The 19,543-nt window shown below is 45.6% G+C and overlaps 1 protein-coding gene and 1 long non-coding RNA gene across 3 annotated transcripts in view; one reads left to right on the top strand and one right to left on the bottom strand.

Annotated features, from left to right (window-relative positions):
- The window catches only part of LOC128344304 (uncharacterized), a 40,135-nt gene extending 25,988 nt beyond the window's left edge, over positions 1-14,147 (top strand). Inside the window, exons 2-3 of the long non-coding RNA XR_008315780.1 lie at positions 8,586-8,688; positions 14,026-14,147. This is a non-coding gene — a long non-coding RNA (uncharacterized LOC128344304). The remainder of the gene's footprint in view (positions 1-8,585; positions 8,689-14,025) is intronic.
- Positions 1-19,543, bottom strand: part of MMD (monocyte to macrophage differentiation associated) — a 125,654-nt gene that overhangs the window by 59,146 nt on the left and 46,965 nt on the right. The window lies entirely within an intron of this gene.

Here is a 19,543-nt window from a genome sequence, read left to right as displayed (position 1 = left end):
AGTGACTACTCGACTGCTTTTACTGTAAGGAAGGTATTGTGCATGTCTCTTCCTGGCACAGGGAGAAGAACAGAAGGTCTGTAATGAAAGCCAAATTGCATTTAATGGTTAAGTCTTTTGTAGCATATGAATAGAATTTCAAATGGTGGGGGGAGTGAAAACTTGAGAACATGTTTGTCATCTTGCTGCTAAGGAGCAGAGTACAAACATTTATACAACTGCCTATACTTATCCAATTCTCTATAAAGTTGGCCATCTCACACCCATCTCCAGATAACAGTTGCTTGGAATTTTTGTAGAATCCCGACTTCCAGGAAAGGTGATTCAAAACATTCAATTTTTAAAAACAACAACAACAACTCATTTGTGTAACTCTGTAATCTCAGGTTATTTATCAGAATATATTATGCAAGTTAAGCACCTTGTGTACATGCACTTCATATTCCTTATATATTATTGCTCCGAACAGCCCAGTCATGACAAAGTTTATGGGAGGGGAAATAAGACTCACTGAAGTTGGGAACCTTACTGTCAATTAAATGTGCTTAAAATTGCAGTCAAAGTTGGATTTTAAAAAGTCATTTTACAAAACTCGGGGTTGCTTGTGACTAGAGCAAAGTTTTGCTAACTCAGTTCAGGGCTGGAGAACTGCTAAACTTCATTTAGTTAACAAGACAGGTTCTGAAACTGAAACAATGGCTTGATCTTGGCTTTTTTTAACGAACTACAGTAGGAAAAACTGCATTTCCCTGAGTTTGTTCATAATGGACTAGTTAAGATGTCACACAGAACCTTGGTTAAAATTTGTGACACCCCTGAGCCTCAGAAGTGTCCACTGTCTTTTCTTATGCCTGTGTAAGTGTCTACTTCTGATTTAGGATAGAAAAATCCAGGATTGGTCATGACATTCAAACTGACTGATCTTGGTTTATTTTATCCTATTTGCTTGAAATAAATTATGAACTGTAATTTATTTTAAACCTTGGGTTCAGATTGCAGCTTATTTCAAGTAAGTCGGTTAGAATAAACCAAGATCAGTTTGGGCATCATGACTAATTTTTGTATATTGGGACCTAAACCGGAAGTAGACACTCGCATAAGAGGAAGGAGCATGCATTCCCAAGGCTTGAAGACGTCATGCAGAGCCAGGCTTTAACTGAGATCCTGAGGCTCTTCTCACGATCGGCGAGAAGAGCCTGGGGAGGGTTAGTGGGGAGAGCGGGCTTAGCTGAGCCTGGAGGCTGTTTTTTAGCCGTGCCGTGTTTTTTAGCAGCACGGAGCCGTGCCGTGGCAACACATGAGCACAAAGACAGGGTTAGCGGAGTGCTCACTCTGCTAACCTTGGCTAAGGGCAGGCGCAATTAAGCGGGTTACACAACCAGCAAAAATCAGGCTAGGCTCTCCTAGCCCAATTTTTGCTGGTCGTGAGTATAGCTTCTCTGTCTGATGTTTGAATCAGCCCAATGGAAAACTGTGAGGGGATTCTCACGAGCGGGCAAAAGCGGGCTAAGGGAGCCTAGCCCGCTTTTGCCTGATCGTCTGCTGCCACGGGAGCTGCGTGGCTCCTGGCAGCAAGCCCCCCTAATTCTCCCTCCCATTAGATGAGGTTAGCGGAGCGAGCACTCCACTAACCCCATCATTTCGATTGTGTGTTGCTGCGGCGTGACTCCATGCCACGGCAACACATGAGGACACCCCCGCTGGGAGGCTGAAACAAGCCTCCTGGCCCTGGGGGTCTCTCCAGGATGCCCCATGCACTCGCGTGGAACATCCTGGAACTTCCGGGGGCCACACAGCCCCCAATCCCCGCAGCCCCCGCCGGCTCCATGACGGAGCTGGCAGTCGTGTGGGCGGCTGAGCCGGCTGCCCAGGGCTGCTTTCCTGCTTGTCTGTGGAGGCTACGCCCGCTCTCCCTGCAAACCCCTTCCCGGCAAGTCTCACTGATCTTGAGACTCGCCTCTGTGACTTATTCAGTAGTGAAGGCTGGAGCTTTCACTCTCCTCTTCTCACCTGCAAAGGAACTATAAAGGGAAGGGGGGGAATGCAAGTCCTAGGCTTCCTGCGGTTAATTCTCATAATACTAAACCATGCTTTAGCATGCCACTCGAAGCAGGCCAGAGACTTGACAGTCACCTGGGCTTTTGTGATATGTACACAACACAGCAGCAAAAGGAAAGGTGTCTTGCTCAAACACATTCAAGAGGATTTGAAGAGGATTTGTATTCATTTGTTTATTCACCAAAATATCCCCCCCCCACTCCCTATATCTATGCTTGTACTCATCAAAAGATGGGGAGGAGCATTTTGCGCTAATGGAAACCCCTGGTCAGTCTCTTAGGGCAGCCCCACATAGTGCTCATTACAATAGTCTAATCTGAAAGTTACCAAAGCATAGATGAAATTGGAGTTTCTAAGCTCCAGCAGCAAGGGTGGCAAATCAGTTGCAGAGGGTAAAAAGCACCCAGGGCCAGCCACAGTTACTATTCAGAACTGCAGAAGCAAAACTAGGTGAACTTCTAGGCTACAAATCTGGTCCTTGAGGGAGAGTGGAATCCTGCCCAAATCAAATATTTTCCCAGACAACGTCCACTGAATCTCCTGCCACCATCACCTCTGTCTTGTCTGGCTTCAGCTTACATTTATTCATCCTCATCCTATCCATTACTGATCCAGGCAGCAGGCACTAAGTGAGGGACATCACTGCTTCACCCAGATCACATGAAAATGAGAAACAGAGATGGGCATCAACAGCATGCAGATGACAATGGACTCCGTATCTCCACATGACCTCTCCTAGTAATTTTAAACAGACATTTAAAATCATGGGAGACAAACATGAAGCTTGAGGAACCCTGTAGGATAATTTCCATGGGGAGGAATATTGGTCTCCCAGCATGAGTTTATCAAACCTATTCCCCAGGAGGGACCAGGAGCATTGCAATATGGTACCCCTCTCAGCCCCAATTCAGAGCAATGGTTCAGAAGACTATCATGACTGGTGTATCCAAAGCTTCTAAGAGGTCCAGGAGAATTATCAGGGCCACGATCTGAAGCTATTCACATGCGCATGCAAAACTGGGCTAAAGAAGCCCAGCCCAGTTTTGCACATGTGTGTGAACCATCGGGATCAAGCCAATCCCGGCAGCACACAGTGGCAAACCCAGCTATGAAGCCTCCCTTTGAGATGAAGTTAAGGGAGTGAGTGTTCTCTCTCTCCTCCCACCCCCATGAACTCTGTGTGTGTCTGTGTGTGAGAGAGAATGCAAATTTTAAGCTTATTTTTCCCCCAAAGTATGCCAAAACTGTTATAGTGCAAACTTGTAAGAAAAACCCTCCCCATCCCAACAGTATACCTTCTTGTGAGGAAATTAGTCAGTGCAAAAGCATTAAAAGCTTTGAAAAGAATGGAAGGGGCAGGTAATGCTCTGACAAAATGGATCTGTTCTTGTTTTTGTTCCTGCCTTTTGTTCCTGAAGATATCCTGCTTATAGCTCTAATCTGGGCTCTGTGTGTGTTTCTTTCTCTTCCCTGCCACCTGCCCCCCCACCGCTGCCGCCTTTATTAAAAATATTCATATGCTGCTTTTTTAGCAATAGAGTTCTCAAAATTGCTTAAATAGCAAGATATGAGGAAATGGTTCTCTTAACATCTTCCTCCCTTTAAACATTACTATTTTATTTTATTTTGCTTTGTGCTTCTAACATGCTCCCCCATCAAAAGTCTATTTTTGTACACTTGCTTCAAATTAAGGTTTTGCAAATCAGTTCACAAGAAACTCATTTTTAAAACTCCCTTGCCCACGAAATGATTGGTTGTCTTTAAATTCTACAAAATTGGGGTAACTCCATATATGACATTCTGCTGTGACTTTTATTTCTGTAGTGTATAGACACACACAATAAATTGTATATATACTGTAGTATGCAGACATACATTATACCGTGTTTCCCCCAAAATAAGACAGTGTCTTATATTAATTTTAGCCCCCCAAAATGCACTAGAGCAATTAGCGGTACATCAGAAATTACTGCTAGGTCTTACTTTCGGGGTAGGTCTTACTTTCGGGGAAACAGGGTCGTTGCATATGATTTTTTGCTTAAATGAAATAAAAGAGATCAAACTGGACTGCATGCTGCTGTGATTGGTGGAAAAATGCTATTTGAATTTGCTTCTGAGTACATGCTTAGGATTGGAGTGCGTGTGGCTAAACGTCATCTATCTATCTCAACACACATCCTGTTCTTCCTCCAAAGACGTTAGGGTAGTATACATGTTCTTCCTCCCCACTTTTATTCTCACAACAATCCTGTGAGGCAGGTTTGGAGGGGAGAGAGAGATTGTCTCAGCTAAAGTCCCACAGTGAGTTTCATGACTGAATGGGGAACACAAGTCCCCCAATCCTAGTCTTGACAACAAATCTGAGTTTGACATCCCCTGGCATAGTACATTTGCAAGAGAGAGAAAATCCAAGCCCCGATATTTATATGGGGTGGAATATATTGGGGGGGGGGGAATGCCTGTTGCACTCCTTGTAATGTCCTGCTGGATCCACCTCTGCCTCGGAGTAACTGGCAGCAGCTGGTGATTGTCTGGGCAGGTGATTTCCGCCCCTCCCCCAAAGACAAGGACCTGCTTGTCTGCAGGGGAGGTAAGCTTTTTGCGGCTTCCTCCCATTACACCATCGGAGTCCTTTCTCTGCTTGTGAGAAAGCGCTCTCTCTCTGCAAAGGCCATCCATCAGGGCAGCCAAAGCAAATTCAGTCCCGAAAGCAGGACCAAAACCATTACAGTGGATGGAATATGTCTGTCTAGTCTCTGTGTGGTACTTCTCTCTGTCTTCTGCAAACAGACACACATGCATGTGTGCACATGCGTGCATGTGCACGCACCCCCCCAACTTTTACATAAGTCAGGGTTCATCAGGCTTTTGTTGGAGTCAGGATTTGGGGGGGATTCATGGGCTTACAACTCTGCTCTCCAACTAGAGGTCTTCCCCTTGAGAGAAGGAAATGCCAGACCACAGTTGGGGTGTTGAATGCAGACACTCTGTTTATTTTGTTTCGCAATAAGCCAGTTCACTGTAATATGGATACCATTTCAATTCCCTAACTTGTGGCAACAAATGAATTTTTATAACAGCATGATTACATGCTGAATGGAACATTTTAACATTCCGTTCTATGGTCTTACCTGTGAGGCACACTCGCATACCCTACCTATAGTATGCAGGGGCCCAGCAAGATTAGAGTGGGCCCTACCCCTACTCCTCCCTGCCATCTTATTTGGAGAGGCAGGATAGGGAGAGCAAACAGTAAGCTGTCTCTCAGCTGGTGGGCCCTCTCTCCCTCAGGGCCCAGGGACATTCCCCCTCATTCAATTATGAGCTACAGCCCTGAGAGGATGCTCAAATGCCAACCTCTAAATGATCAAACACACTTGTATGCTAGTCTTACCCATCTATCTGAACCTACCCAAGTGTCAGCTAGACACTGGATAGAGTTCATGATCTTTGATGTCAGATGTTCTTCACATGTGCAGCATGGACATCAGGAAGGCAGGTAGGAAGAAGATACTTAGGACCCTAGTTGACCACCTTTTACAGCCTAATCTCCCCTGGATTCTAACAGTCTTTTTAGAGCATCTATGAATAGCTCAGGTGTTGGCTTTATCAGAATAGGTCACTCTAACTTGTCTGATGCTGCCTGCCACCATCTGTATATCCATTTTGTGCTGATTCATGATCCATTTCTCTGGCTTCCACATGGTTGTTTCATATAAGGCCTACTCATTCTCCCAACTTCTTATCTTTGCCTAACCTGCCTAGCTTCTGCTTCACTTATTGCTATCTTATATTGTTTTTTAATTTAAACATGCCCCCCACAAAATATAGAGGTCTTTCACACTACCTCAAGGCCACTGTTGGTGTGCTGTGGGGAAAGCAGAGCTCAGCTGCCTTCCTCAGCCAATGAGCAGTGGGTGCCTTTTCCTCCACCCTGCCACACGCTGAAATGAGCAACAGTTTGAGCAGCCACCATGCTTGGCGTGGCCACTCCCTTCCCCCAGCTTGCTGTCGGAAATGGCTGCTGTGGTGTTGTTGTTTTTTTGGTTCATCCATTCCTTGATCCAGGCCAGCTTTTGAATGGGGCTTTAGCTACTTGTATTCTAGTCCTGGAGTAGAGGTGGGGCTAACATACAAGCAAGAGCACGGAAAAGCAGTCTGCATTTGCCTCTCTGTACATAAAATATACATAATATATACTCTCTGTACATAACACATATTTCATTAAATTATTAATATTCCTGATTCCATTCCGCCACCTTGTCCTTGCATACCACAAGTCTTTCCCTTGGATTCTACAGCGGCAGTCCGGTGTGTGTGTGTTTAACCTGGCAGCGATCACCCAGAGTATTACTGGCTGAGGTTAAGCGAACCGTAGGAATCTCAGCTAAACGCCAGGTTAAAAACTCAGGCTTGGTGTGGGGGCAGCACTGGGATCAGGCTTGATCCCAGCACTTCACATGTGCAGCCTAGACCAGGCTAGGCTGCACGTGTGAACAGCCTCATAATATAAGCCTATTTATTTATTTATTTGATTTTTTTATACCACCGTTCCAAAATGGCTCAGGTTGAATATACTGAGCCAAATCAACACATGCATAAGAGTAAAATGTTCCAAGCTATTTCTCATATGTTATCTTCGGCAGGTACCTTTCCTAAGGAGACTTCCTCTGTTATGTTCTATATCCGAATTTAGAATGTGTAATGTTTTTCTGTCTGGACCTTTTATTATCCAGTGAAACAAAACCCCTCTAATTGGTCATTACTTTTCACTCACCCTATGCTACATCTTGACTCCAGAATGTGTTTTCAGTGCCAAGCAATCAGGATACGTGAATTAATAAATAAAAAGAGTGAAAGCCTCTAAACACATGCATAATGCATTTCCCACATCTCTGAGCAACATTCCTATATATCTTGGAATATCTCATATTGAGTGGCAGACATTTGTAAAATGTAGAGCTTTTACAAGGTATGTATGTTTATACATACACACACATATACATACATACCATCCTTCATCCTAAAACCCCAGAGTGGTGAACAGCAATTAAAAACAATAATAAATAAAAGCATCTGCGATAAAATAGACACCGCTACCATCTAAAAAGAGAACAGGGGGGCAACTCATTGGCCAAAAACGTGGATAAAAAGGACAGTCTTCAATTTCCTGCGAGAGGTTGGAAGAGAGCGGGGGAGTCATGTGGATCTCAAGGGAGAGTTAGTTCCATGACCTGGGGGCGATCACTGAGAATGCCCTGACTGTCCCATGTGCTCAACAAATGAGCTTCAATCAGTGTTGGCGTGTAGAGCAACATGATCAGGCGAATAGATTTAGCTGGGAGCACCTGGTCCCGAAGATACCAGGGGCCGAAGCCATTTAGGATTTCGAAGGTATTATAACCAGCAACTTGAATTGTACTTGGAGACAGATTGGCAGCCAGTGCAGTGCCTTCAAGATAGGTATAATATGCACACTGAGGGCGACTTCAGAAATCAATCTGGCAGCCTCATTCTGCACCATCTGTAGTTTCTGAATACTTTTCAAGGACAGCCCCGCACAGATCGCATTGCAATAATCCAAACACAATGTGACTAAGACATAGGTGACAGAGACCAGGTCAGTCTTCTTGAGGAAGGGGAGCAGGCTGGTACACTAGCTGAAGCTAAGCAAAGGCTCTTCTGGCCACCACCTAATTATCTAGGAACAGCACCGGACCCAGGAGGATTTAAGCTGTCCTGTTGTGTGTGACATGTCTGTTTTAAATCTTGCGTCACCTTTGCTGATAAACTGGTTTTCCCTAGTTTTTTAGCACCTTGGGAAGAACGTGCTATGGTCCAAATCAAACTGAGACTTACTAAACTGTATGCAGCCCAATAGCCCTGTATTTCAGCCTTCCAAGTCTTAGGCAGGAAACAAAAGCAGGTTTATCACATCTCTGGTGGGCCACCGTACAGTATGTGACTGATCAGCTGTATTCAGCTTAGTGAGTCACAAGTTGTGCAATCTCAAACCGGCCTCCCACCAACAGTGTTCTCTCAACCCCAACCCAAAGCAGGAGCTTTTAGAATCTAGAGAGTGTAGGAAAGAGAGAACAGCAACTTGGTTGAGGTAAAGACCAGCACCAGAGGTTATGGAGACCTATTAGGCAGCAAGTGAGGACTTCATGTGGAGGGTAACTTTCACAGTGGCTACCTTAAAAAAATGAAAGAGGTTCTGCAGCACACTCCTCCTGTATGCTACCAAAGAAAACCACAGGACTTTGTGGGCACCAGGAGTCAAAATTGACTTGACGGCACACTTTACCTTTACTGCAGCACAGGTGTAAAGCACGGATAATCCCTGAACTGAAAGTCCTGCCAACTAATCCTAGATATAAAGGGATTATTGCTCAATTATGTGGAAAATGCACTCTGCTCATGTTCAGAGGCCTTCCCTGTTGTGTACTGTCTCTTAAAAGAGCCAAGTCTAGAATGCCTTCAGATTTTAAATGACCACATGAGTTAATTGGAGCACACATTTTCAGTTTTGTAGCAGACGCCTGCGGGAGTGGTTGGGCCTGTATGTTCTCTTTGGGAACCTGAGCAGTCCTAGGCCCAGATGGACTAGAAATTCGAGAAAGTCCTCAGGTAAGTTGTGTTTGTTTCTCTGCCCCCCACCAACCTACATTTCATGCAGTGGGCTTTTCCAAAAAATAAATAGGTGAGCCATTCAGGGGCATAGCTAGGGGAGAGGGGGGCCCATGTTCACCGCTCTCTCCGATGGCCCCTCGGAGTCAGGGAGATCATGAAGAAAATAGGGAGGGGTGGAGTTGGGGGGCCCTCAGGAGCTGGGGGGGCAGGTTCTTTGAACCCATCTGCTCAATTATAGCTACATCCCAGGAGTCATTAGAAGAGATCTGATATGTGCTAGGGATGTGCATGAAACCAGTCCGGAGGCCCTTTATGGGACTCCGAACCGGTTTGAAGAACCGGTGGTTCCGCCGGTCTGACGCTGGGGGGTGTGGCTCCTTAAGGGCAGGGGAGGGTGCACTTACCCCTCCCGCTGCTTTCCCTCCGCCAGCACTCCGTTATTTCCCAAAATCCATGGGGCGGCAGCATACCTCCCTGCCGCCCCTTCCCCTGTTGTTGGCCGGAAATGAGGAAGTACAGTCTGCGCGTGTCCCCACTGTCGCACACGCCTGCCACACATGTTGCACATCACACATGCACGTCACACATGTTATGTGCGACGTGTGCAGTGGGCGCGCGCACGGCAGTGGACGCACGCACAGACTGTATTTCCTCATTTCCGGCCAACAATGGGGGAAGGGGTGGCAGGGAGGTATGGTGCCGCCCCATGGATTTTGGGAAATAATGGAGTGCCAGTGGGGGAAAAGCGGCGGGAGGGGGTAATTGCACCCTCCCCCACTGTTAAACAGCCCCATAACCCCGGCATTGGACAGCAGCTCCACGGTTCTGTGCACATCCCTAATATGTGCTGCTGTTCTTACATATCTAGTATCGCCTTCCAATTATTAGTGCTTTATGTATTCCAGTCAGGGGCATAGCTATAATTGAGCGAAAGGGTTCAAAGAACATGGGCCCCCAGCTCCTGAGGGCCCTCCATCTCCATCCCTCCCTATTTTCTTCATTATCTCCCTCATTCTGGGGGGCTGCCAGAGAGAGGGATGAACATGGGCCCCCTCTCCCCTAGCTACACCCCTGATTTCAGTGATGACTCTCAACACTGAAAGCAAGTTCTTGAGCCATAGCCTAATGAGGACTCGCCATTTGAGAAGGAAGGAGCAGAAGAGGGCTAGAGACTCGTCTGCTGAAGCCTGTGTTTCTTGTGGCATTATTCCATGTAATTTTTTTAAAAAAAATTTAGATTCATGCAACTCTGTCTGGGATGAGGGGACTTTAACCAGCCCTGTCCTAGAGGAAGAAAGCAAAAGCTACTTCAAGCAAGTAGGCGAGGCCTCTTGAGACATGTCCTAGCAGAGTCAATTGAGGGGAGCCAGACACAGTCAAGCCTAATTTGGTCTTGAAATGTTCCCTTCCCTTCCCCGTCCCTCTGATGTTCAGCTGGCAACACACCAATTCCCATGACAGAGCTGCCAAAGAAGAAAGGTCAGTGAAGGACTCCTATTAAAAAAAAAGTTGCTTCTCTGTATCTTTCACATAGGTGTATAAAGAACCCTCTAGTTTGTTCCCCTAAAGCAGGAACAATGCTGCTGATCCTCCCATGCATATGAGAACGTATGCCTGATCCTCTCATGCATAAGATCGGGACAATGGAATGTGAGATCCTACATCGGCCTGCCAAATGTTAAGATAATCTCCAGAGACCCTTTTCTGAAGCACCACACCTTTGGACATCAGGTGGGAGATAATGAAGAAAGGGCTTTTTCAGTAGGCCAGGACCAAGTACTAGAAGACCCTCAGTAAAGTGCACTCCATGGGCTTCTTCATATCTGGGCACTCCCACCCTACCCCATGGCTTATTTGGGGCTCACTTGGCATTGTCCAAAGTGTGTGTTGGTGTGTTTTGAGAAGAGAACAGTGGAGCTCTCTCTCCTGTCTGCAAATGGGCATTTTCTCCCACAGAAAATGATGATGCAGGAACCTCAGTGGAGAAGCTCTCATTTGTGAATGGCACAGGGGAAAGGAGGCAGATATAGGATGACATGTTGTCCTGTCTCAACTACCATGGAGGCTACAGGCAGAGGGTCCAAGCAGGGGCCTTGCTAGGTACTTAAAAGATCTGGGGCTCGAACCCACAGCCCCCTCCCTTTGATAATTAAACTCAAACATATACCCTCCCAGAATAATTACATATGTTGTTTTTTAAGTATTGAATATTCTAATATACAACCTATGAAGGTGTAAGCAGTAAAGAGTGAGATGAGACTAGGAGCATTCTCTCATGCACTGTGCAGGTACCTCCACTGCTGCACTTCTTTTCTGGAAGAGGTCATGGAGGAGGGAGATGGCTGATGAGATTCAGGGCTCTGAACAATTCATTGGGGGCCCATGCCCCTAATGACACCCCTGGGTCTGGTACTCAAGAATTGACAGTGGGTCATCCTGAAGGCCTAGGCCCTTGACAGCTGAGCTGCCTGTGATTGCTAGCCTCTGATGTTCATTCATTCAATTTATATCTCACCCTTCAAAAAATGGCTCCGGGCGGTTTACATCAAAATATAAATGTTGATGTTGACCCTGGTGGGGAATGCTCTCCTCAGAGTGGTTCATGTGACACTGAACTGTGTGTCTTTTCCACACCATGTAAAGACCTTTTTATCTGTCCAGGGTTTCCAGCAAGTTGCTTAGGCTAGTTTTAATATTGCTAATAAAGTTTTATGAGCTCTGCTCGTTTTATTGTTTTGAACTGGTTTACTGCTTTTGTTGTCCAATATATATTTTAACACATTTTGTAAGCTACCCTGATTCAGAATCTGCCCTAAATCTGAAGGGTGGCATATAAATGTTAAAGAAAAAGAGATATAAAATAAAATTCATACAGCTGTTAAATATGGTATTGCCAACCACATTGCAAATGATCTACACCCTAGAGTCCAGCTTTGCTCCTAATGAGTTTTCATTCATATCCTAACATACTGATTAAGCTAATTAGCTGGACAAATTAGTATTTATGCCATGGCATACAGAGCAACAGAGAGTGTGGAAGTGAATGCACAAGGGAACAGGGCCTTGTTGCTCTGAAATCACTCAGAGGAAGGCATGACAAGGCTCCTTGCCGATATGACACTATGTTCTAGAAAGCTAAAAAACAGATTGTCCTACAGGATTATAATTTTTGACTGATCAAAGAAATGAAACAAGATGACCGGAGAGAACAAAAAGGACCAAAATGAATATTTAAAAAGATGGGGGGGGGGAAATCTTTTTTTTTAAGCATATATATATTAAAAATTAGTTATGTCCTTTAAAATATTCTAATTTAAAATTGTATCTGTTGTAATACCAACAAACATATTAAAGACATTAGATCACACAGTCCAACAGAGAGTTCGGCATACTTTTGTTTAAACCCACTGGCTGACATCCGGAGGAAAATCACTCAAAGTAGTCCCATTCAAATTAAAAGGACAAGTTAACTTGTCCTTTTAATTTCAGTGGGACTACTTTGAGTAACTTTCCTCAGTATGTCAGTCATTGATTTTACTATGATGCTACTAAAAACCCATGGATGATAAGTACCGAGGTGCACCTAGGTAATATTGGAGCTTGGACCTAAAGGCCTTTGGAGCCCCGCCCCCACCTGCAAGTTAAGTATCATCCCTCTACACACACACACACACACACACACACACACACACACACACTGACTCATGCAGTATTTTTATCTTTTTGAGGGCACAGACAGCAACTGAACTCACAAGAATTTAAGAATATAAAACAGGTATATGTATGTAAATATGGATTAGCAGAAACATTTCAACATACAACTTTACATATTCCCATCCCACATATTTCTTTTCCCGCTCCCCCATCCTGGTGCCAATCACATTCATACTTGGCCGCCTGGTGCAGTGCAGGCCAGTGGTATGGCACAGCGACCACATCTCTCAGGACAGACAGAGGAGGATTTGGGGGCCCCCAGGGGGTTTAGAGGCCCTGGACTTTGGCCACAAATTCCAGGGGTAAGAGCTTCTCTGGATAATCATTTTTAACTATTGACTAAAATTACACCTGCAGTACACTTTGATACATGTTGAGATTATTCACACGCACATGCAAAACTGAGCTAAGGAAGCCCAGCCCGTTTTTGCATGCGCATGTGTTAGGGATGTGCATGGAACTGCGGTGGGGTGGTTCGAAGGTGGAGGGGGTGCCACTTTAAGAGCGGGGAAGGGTGCACTTGCTTTATGGCAAATTAGATGTAGTAGTGCACAGCTTGGCTTAGGCTACGTCATTCTGCTTTACTAGTCTCAAGGCTTGGCTTTGCAGAAAAGCCTTGTCAGTAGTTTTAGCAAATGTCAGAGTGACCCGCAAGTGCAGAAGGAGAAAGATAAAGCTGGAATAGACTGGCTGACAGCTTACACATATTTTGTAACCCATTCCCTTACGGCAGGAATCTTGGCCAGTCACGATGACGAGTTTGCTATGCAGCTGTTTTTCTGAGAGTATAAATGTATTGCTTTCTGTAATGAGCCTTTGTCCTGCTTTGAGCGCGAGCCAAGCAGTACCTTTACTACTTAAGAGTAAATAAAGCTTTGATCATAAGTCCTCTCGTCTGGGCTGGTTATTGGGCTCCATCCGCCCAGGAACGAACCTCCCCTATTGGGGTCAGGGTACGCCGATACATCAAGTGGTGCCGTGACTCGGATTCGAACCGAGGTTGCTGCGGTTCGAATCACACTTGCCCCTCCCACCGCTTCCCACCGCCCGCCAGCGTCCTTTGTTTAGAAAGCTAATTGGGGAAGCAGCGTAAACAAAGGATGCCGGGGGGGGAGCAGTGGGGGGGTAAGTGCACCCTCCCCCACTTTTAAAGAGGCACCCTTCTTCAAACCGGTTCAGAGGCCCATAAATGGCCTCCGAACCAGTTCCGTGCACATCCCTAGAATGTGTACCACCAAGAATGGGCCCGATCCCAGGGGCACCACATTGGCAAACTCACCTGTGGAGCCTCCCTCTAAACTTGTGGGTTTTTTTTGCTCATCTGTCAGTTGTGCTAGAAGACTGCAGCACTCTTAGGGAGGGGGGATCCCCATAATGCATTGCAAACTCACATTGACTCAGAAATAAGTTTGTCTGTCTGTCTGTCTATCTATCTATCTACACACATACACATAGTGTACATAACCCAAATTACAGTTTCACAGAATGCAACAATTAAAAACAATCCATGGAATAAAGCAATTAGTTTAAAATTAGTTTTAATTAAAAGCCTGAGAAAACAGGTGTGTCTTAAGGGTCTTTTAAAAAGCAATCAAAGATGGAGATGTCTTATTTTGACAGGGAGTGCATTCCAGAGCTCTGAGGCAGCCACAGAGAAGGCCTGGCCCTGAGTCACCACCAGATGAACTGGTGGCAACCAGATGCATTTCTACACAGCATCAAATTTTGAATAAACTTTCCTGGTTCTGTAGCTTTTGTATTGTATGTATGTATGAATGAATAAATAAATAATCATCTACGATCAAGAAATCACTGTCCACCTTCATTATTTACAGTAATAAAACTTGCATATTTGCAAAGCTGTCAAAGTTTTGTTGTACCACTCACGGTCATGAAGTTACTTGGGATAATTAACTAAATGTATAAATATATATAATATGTGCTTCATTAAGTGTTAATTTAATTTATGACACTGAAATTTACTATTCAGTCTCAACGCATAAAATTAATGAAGCAAGGCATTATTTCCACTACAACTGTAAAACAGAATGTCCCAATTCAAGTTTATAGTTAAAAAGATAATACAACTGCATTATTACAGAGAGAGGGCGGTCAGAGAGTTCAATAAGCTGAAGCATTAATCCTCCTTTCTCCTATGGGCTTCCACAATTTCCAAGGTGATTAGGATCTTTTTTCCCCCTTAGAAACCTCCCAAACTCCAACCCTCATCACTCCACTGAAGCCCACAGCACAAGCAGTGGGGTGGGGGCGGTTAGGATGGGTAGCATTGTATCTGTCTAGGCAGGGGTGTAGCAAGATTGGAGTGGGCCCAGAGACAAGATTTTAAAATCCCCTCCCCACTCAAGCTCAACTCATAAAGTAAAGAAATCTTAAATGAGGCTGAATAGTGGTAAATTTTATATATATATCCTATGTGCCACAATAGAACATCATCCTAAATTATTTTTTAAAAGGTTTTGTAAATTGTGGACAATGCAAGTCATTTAATGGTACTAGAGAAAGACATGCTGTTCTGGTAGCTCCAGGTCTTAACACTCTCATCAATTTCGGAGGATGAATACAACTGAAGGAAGCCTGGGCAGATGAACGGTTGGGGGACTAAGTCATGTGACTTGCCTCTAGGGGGCCCCCCAAGGCAGTGGGCCCCCAGACAACTGTCTCCCCTTGCCCTATTATAGTTACACCCCTGTGTCTAGGATTACAGCCTGGCACCTATTCTTATGCATGTTTACTCATAAGTAAATTTAAAAAACCTCCCAATTCAGTGTTCATAGAACTGCAGCCTTAAAATCTGATGATAGTTTAGATTGTCTAAAATGGACAGCCAGGAAAACAAACAAATGGATCATAGAACAAATCAATCCAGAATTTTCACTTGAGGCACAAATGACCAGGCTCAAACTATCATACATCGGAAACATTATACAAAAACCCAGCTACCTTGAAAAGTCCATAATGCTTGGAAAATTTGAAGGAAAGAGAAGAAGCGGACAACCAGCAGCAAGGTGGATGGACTTGATTACAACAGCAGTGAATGCACCACTGAGAGACCTTAAAGGCCAAGTTGAAGACAGATCATCCTGGAAAGAATCTATCTATGAGGTCACTAGGAGTCAACACCGACTTGACAAGAGCACTCAATCAATATATCCTGAGACAAGCAGCAGGGATTAAGCAATGCTCAACAAGCTTTTGGGGCTAGTAGTTTAAAATAACTGCTCACTGCATAGGGCTTCTCCGAGGGGTACTTTTAAGGCTATCAGCCTCCTATTGCTAAGGGGGGTGGGATTAAAATGAGGATCCATGATGTACCCATTAAGCCAGACTTTTTACTTGTCTCTTACATCATGTTTGCAACATAGGATGCCAAGTTCAGATGATGGTTCAGATAAGGTCAGAGAACCTACCTTGTTTGTTGATGTTGGGAATATTTCACTAAGGAGAGCCTGACTTAATTTAGATTTCAATAAATGACCAAGGAAGTTGTTTCTGTATGGCATTCCTTATCATTTGCATTTTGCTATAGATATGTCCATGGCAATATAGAAGACATTTGCCACTAGATGTTTCTGTGCCCAGTTTTTGTGCCTAAGGCAGAGGTCTCTTTCAAAGCTTTTTGGGGGGGTATCTGTATTGTGTACAAGCTGTACTATCAGCTGACAAACGTTAATGAAAGAGGCCATGCTAAATGTAGCAAGTTGCCTTGACAGCTGTTAAATCTCGCCAACATTTCAAACTTCTCACCCAATAGGCTGCAAATTTGATTCCTGAGGTCACAAGTCCATTCTGTCATGGTCCTTTGAGGAAATTGTTTCATTGTTTGCAATTTGTGGTGGGAATCTGCAGTTCTGCTTATATTGTAGCTGGTGTGGCCTAATCAAGGAACTATGAAGTGGGGAGGCTGTGTGAGGATCTGCAAAGTATCTGCAACTGAGAGCAGCTGAAACACGAAATGTCAGGGCCTCTTGGTGTTTTTTTAAAAGGAAAATGGAGTGAGGGAAGGCGGCATGGCGGGGATAGATTGGCCTGCTCAAACCTCTAAGAGCTTATAGTACACAACCCGGAGGCTATGAATTAGGTTTAAGAGAATGTGTGCAATGAGATGTAAAAAAAACCCTCTCCTTGCTGTACTACACAGAGATGCTTCAAGAGAAAGAAAAGAAAAAGAAAAGGGATGCCTTTCTTTCTCCAGAACCCCACCCCTTTATAAACAATATAATTTATTAATAATATTTATTTAATAATAATAATAATAATAATAATAATTCATAAAATGTTATAGGTTATAACAATAAAATGTTCAGGTTTGGGGCTGGCAGCCAGCTCCAAATCTGATCATTTAGCACTATACAAGAGAAGAGGGGGATACGTGAAGAGAGTGGGAAAGGGAAAAAAGGTGCCCTTTGCCCTTTCCTGACCCCTACCCCACCCTGAATAGTATAACAAGGATCCTGTTCCAGACGGGCAGGAATACTGAACTGAAGGTGCTCCTCTTAGGGGCTGGTACACAACATCACACAACATCATTTTGTTGCAGGTCCCTCTAGGCATTTTTAGAATCCTGAGTTTTATGATGGCTTAAGCTGAAACTGAACTGCATTGTATCAGTGTGTATCTTAAGCCCTTTGTAAACATCTGAATGGAATACCAGCAAACACATCTACACTGATAGATTACAGTCCAGCCACAAAATGCCCAGCAAGAAGCCTGGATTGGCTTCCAAGTGAACATAGAGAGATGTAGCCAATCCTGACTCTCTGACGACTCTAGCTGTGTGATAGATGCATTTGTTGCCGTTTTAGGTGTGCATGTAAAATTTTGTTCATCTGCAAAGAGGTCCTTTGTGTCTTTCTCAAAAGACCACATTCACATGAATTCTTATTTTAGTTTAACAAAAGCATTGTCAAGCTCTTAACATGCTAACTCTACACTGAGGGTGGAAACAGATAAACAGGGGCCACTTTGTAACATTTGAAAAAATGTCTATGTGACAATACAGGGAGTTGGTTGTCTGTAAGGCTCTGGGCATGAGGGTCTGGCTCCCTAATCCCAATTATCTGACTTCCCTATTAAAAATGATCATGATATTAAAAATATCACTTTAAAATGACAGCAGGAAAGTGAGGAGCAGATGTGTTCGCTTTCAAATCACCCCATTGAGAAACTGAGACTGCAATCCTATGTTGAACTGATTTGAATTTACTTCTGAGGAAACATGCAATGATTATATTGAAAACAAGAATTCTGTGCTATCATGTCCCACAGAGGTGGGAAGTTCTGGCCACAAATTTGTCACAAATCCATTTTCCTTTAAAGATTACTCAGGGGCATTTCTGGTGTCTTCATAAATGATCTGTTTATTTACAGACTAGTATTTTTCAGCCCGTTATAATAACGGGCAATAGGTTTTTTTGTTTTTTACGCATATGTAATTAACGTTTCTTTTCCCCCCGCCCTTGACTGGTGGGGGGAGGGGACTTTTTCCTGCTCTGTTTTTTGGGTTTTTTTGGGGGGGGGCGGAGTGTAGTGTGTTAGCACTTGTTTTCTTTTTGTGTTTGTTGGCTAACGGGTGTTTGAGCGGGGGGGATTGTGATTAGTGCATACTTGGGTCTTAGACATTAACTTTTAAAGGCAGGGCTTTTCCACCGCTGCCGTTTCTTCCCTCCCGGGCGGCTCTGACATTAATTTTAAAGGCAGGGCTCTTCCGCCGCTGCCGTTTCTCCCCTCCTGGCCCCCCCCCGACATTAATTTTAAAGGCAGGGCTCTTCCGCCACTGCTGTTTCTTCCCTCCCGGCCCTGACATTAACTTTTAAAGGCAGGGCTCTTCCGCCGCTGCCGTTTCTTCCCACCCACCCGCCCCCCCCCGACATTAATTTTAAAGGCAGGGCTCTTCCGCCGCTGCCGTTTCTTCCCTTCCGGACGGCTCCGACATTAATTTTAAAGGCAGGGCTCTTCCACCGCTGCCGTTTCTTCCCTCCCGGCCCTGACATTAACTTTTAAAGGCAGGGCTCTTCCGCCGCTGCCGTTTCTTCCCTCCCGCCTGCCCCCCCCATTAATTTTAAAGGCAGGGCTCTTCCGCCATTGCCGTTTCTTCCCTCCCCTAATCTTGGACAACATGGCCGCCCATGTCTGGGCGGCCGTATCTTTTTGGGCTGATCTGGGCATGCGCTCTGCGCATGCCCAGAACAGCCCAAAAAGACACGGGCAGCACGGCTGGATAGTCATGTGCACGGACCGGTTCGGAGGCCATTCTAAAGGCCTCCAGACCGGTCCGGGCACGGGGTGGTTTTGGTTCGGGTGGGGGGTTCTATTCAAAACAGGGGGGGGCTCTACTCACCCCTTCCAGTAAAATCCCGTATTTCTTGAAGTAAGCGGGCGGCATACCTCCCTGCCGCCCGCTTCATTCCCCCTCCTCCGCGGCTGCTAGTGCTGCTAATCTATCTTCGCTTTGAATCAATACTCAATCGGGCGGCAGGGTATCTCCCAGTCCCTGCCACCCGGCTCTTCAATGCCCCCCGACTTAGGTTGAATAACCCTGCCGCCCCAGGACCCCTGCCGCCCCTTCCCTTCCCTTCCCTTCCCTTCCCTTCCCTTCCCTTCCCTTCCCTTCCCTTCCCTTCCCTTCCCATGCTCAGGGGGTCGGCAGGAGAACTCCCCCGCCGACCCCGTCCCCTTCCCCGGGCGGCTGCGCTCTAAAGTTAGAGCGGGCGGCGGGAGAGCTCCCAGCCGCCCGCTCGCTTCCCCGGCTGCGGCGCTGCAAATGGCTTCTTGGAAGCCTTTTGCGCAGCCGCACTTCCAAGAAGCCATTTGCAGCGCCGCAGCCGGGGAAGCGAGCGGGCGGCTGGGAGCTCTCCCGCCGCCCGCTCTAACTTTAGAGCGCAGCCGCCCGGGGAAGGGGACGGGGTCGGCGGGGGAGTTCTCCTGCCGACCCCCTGAGCATGGGAAGGGAAGGGAAGGGAAGGGAAGGGGCGGCAGGGGTCCTGGGGCGGCAGGGTTATTCAACCTAAGTCGGGGGGCATTGAAGAGCCGGGCGGCAGGGACTGGGAGATACCCTGCCGCCCGATTGAGTATTGATTCAAAGCGAAGATAGATTAGCAGCACTAGCAGCCGCGGAGGA

The sequence above is a fragment of the Hemicordylus capensis genome, chromosome 2 (assembly GCF_027244095.1).
Source record: "Hemicordylus capensis ecotype Gifberg chromosome 2, rHemCap1.1.pri, whole genome shotgun sequence".
NCBI lineage: Eukaryota > Metazoa > Chordata > Lepidosauria > Squamata > Cordylidae > Hemicordylus > Hemicordylus capensis.
This window is presented reverse-complemented; position numbering and strand designations above follow the sequence as displayed.